Source organism: Austrofundulus limnaeus, unplaced genomic scaffold (assembly GCF_001266775.1).
Source record: "Austrofundulus limnaeus strain Quisiro unplaced genomic scaffold, Austrofundulus_limnaeus-1.0 Scaffold159, whole genome shotgun sequence".
NCBI lineage: Eukaryota > Metazoa > Chordata > Actinopteri > Cyprinodontiformes > Rivulidae > Austrofundulus > Austrofundulus limnaeus.
In genome coordinates this window covers 494,093-496,590 of record NW_013952561.1, presented here as the reverse complement: position 1 = coordinate 496,590, position 2,498 = coordinate 494,093, and the positions used below count along the sequence as shown (strand labels likewise).

General features: G+C 37.7%; 1 protein-coding gene across 2 annotated transcripts in view; it reads right to left on the bottom strand.

The window, feature by feature from the left end:
• The window catches only part of luzp2 (leucine zipper protein 2), a 205,595-nt gene that overhangs the window by 97,990 nt on the left and 105,107 nt on the right, over positions 1–2,498 (bottom strand). The gene's annotated exons all lie outside the window — the stretch shown is intronic.

Here is a 2,498-nt window from a genome sequence, read left to right as displayed (position 1 = left end):
CACACACACACACACACACACACACACACACACACACACACACACACACTTTCTTTGGACGAGAAAACAAACTACAGCACAAGCAGACATAAAACAGTCCACATTTGATTTACTTTATTTAATTTACTTAATATGGATGATTTTGGCCTATTTACATTGAAGCACTATAGGTTAAGTTACTGCAATGAAGGAACAGTTTCTTTAAAGCTGGCTGTGCCAGAGAGGCACTTTGATACAGAAAAAGTACCACCTTTAAAACAGTGCCTGCTGTTCAAATGTCTGCTAATCAAAAACATTTTAGCTTTACCAAAAAACGTCACCTAGGCTATTTTTGTTTAACCCTCACAAAGTTGGGATTGTATTTTTTTATTGTAAACTCTCTGATTTCCTGTAGGATACACACAGTGCATTTTATTTCTGTAGTGGGCAAATGCCCATTTTACACAAAGTGCCTGATTTAATGGACTGTATTTTTATCACATCAGAGGGATATCTTTGTTTATGCCAATCCTTTTATCAACAGCTCAGCATGTCTTGTTGGTGCAGGCATGAAGCTTCTGTTTATGTCTTTGTTTCAGCCAAATGGAGGTTCAAACACCTACCGCAGATGGCAAACTCATGGCATGGGCAGCCAAACAAAATAATTTGTTGTGCGTATAAAACAGATAGGTTGTGGTTTGTGGTTTGGGATTTGTCTGTTTATTCATTCTAAAAAAAGATTTTTTTTTCCCCCTCAGTGTTGTGTGTCCTTGGGAAAGGTCGTTAAGATTGTCCTGAGGACAAAAAAAGAAGAAATTCATGGGGCCGGTGACCTCATGCCAGGTATACACCCGAGGGAATAGTAAACTATGTCTCGCCAGTTGACTCACATCCCCAAACAGGGCACGATAACATCAAGGTTCATGTTTGAGCCTTTCAGTCAATGCCACAGCCTGAGGGAGTTGTGAAAAAAACTATTAGTTAGAACAAGTAAAACACAAAACGTTGCCAGTTTAATGTGTATGATTTTTATTTTTTGTAATTTAGCTATAAATTATATAATTTAAAGACACAAAATACTTTAAACAACAGGCTCTTTTAGTTTGTTTTAAAGTGACACATGCATGTAGAGTACTTTGCCAGATAACACACAAAAAATGTAAATAATATGGCATGTGAAGGATTACTCAATCAATTGAATATACTGTATATAGTATATATAATACTTACTTTAGTCCTCAACATAGAAGGAATTTTCAAACAAAACTGGTTCATCTCAAGAATAAAATATTCTGCCATACGTCGAGTGTTTGGGTTTTTATATGCAGTACTGTGCTGCAAGTAGTCCAAAACCCTTAGGGAAAACTGAAAAATTGCCCCAAAAGCATCAAACATAACACAAGACAGCCAGACTCACAGACTGGTACAGTATAGTGCAGYTGCATCTAAATGATGTGTTTCACAAATTTTAGACAGTAAAGGCAAATCCCATTACTTGCATTTATACAAACCACTACAGAATGAGGCACTATTCAAATATGCCAACATATCATCAATTGTTGTTGGCTTGTTTTACAAAAACAGACACCACCCTTTGTTTACAGTGTGCCCCTAAAAAATCCTACATTAGAAGATTCAGATAGCACCATCACTATCCCCTTCCATTGTATCACAAAAAAGAGAAAATGTTTCAACTCAGCTTAAACAGACATGTTTGGGGTAGAAGTGCATTTCAATCAGAAAACAAACACAATTTAAAATTGTTGTAGAGCATGTAAAGCATACATGTCAACCTCTTTGGACGTTTACCTGCATAAAGTATAAAAATCTGTACAACTCGCACGGCGGGGGGGGGGTTGTCAGTCGGTTGCGGACATGAAAGCGCCTGCTGCGAAGCAGGAGGAGAGGACAGCGGAAAAATCTCAAAACTTATTTCTACCGGCAGAACAGGTTGAAAGCTGGCTATTTCATGTTATTTGTTGTTTTTTAAATCATCCTACAGGTTCTGACATGCTAGATAAATTTGAAAATGAGGTTTTCAAAAAAATTCACAAGACTTGAAAAAATCCGTAAGGTTGCTCTATACGTCCGTATTCCTGCAAAATGACGTAAAATCCTTATATCTTACGGACAATCCATACAAGCTGACATGTATGGTAAAGCACTTTGAATGGTCTTGTTTCCAAAATGGGCTATATAAACTTGCCTTACCTTTAACAAGTCACATCTAGTGCAGGTCAAATTGCTACACGTTACATCTTGATTGTGGCTCTCGCTTCATAAAGGATTGCTAAGTGATTAAAAAACCCACAGGTGACAAGAACCTTAATGAGCCACATGATGGTCAGGTGGGTAATGGACAGGATTTCATGGCTCTAATTACCCCACAAGACATTGAAGGAGTGATTTACAACCACAGGAAATGTTGTTACTGTTCAAGCTGTACTGTAAAAGCACATACATGTCAATCTCTCTCTCTCTCTCTCTCTCTCTCTCTCTCTCTCTCTCTCTCTCTCTCT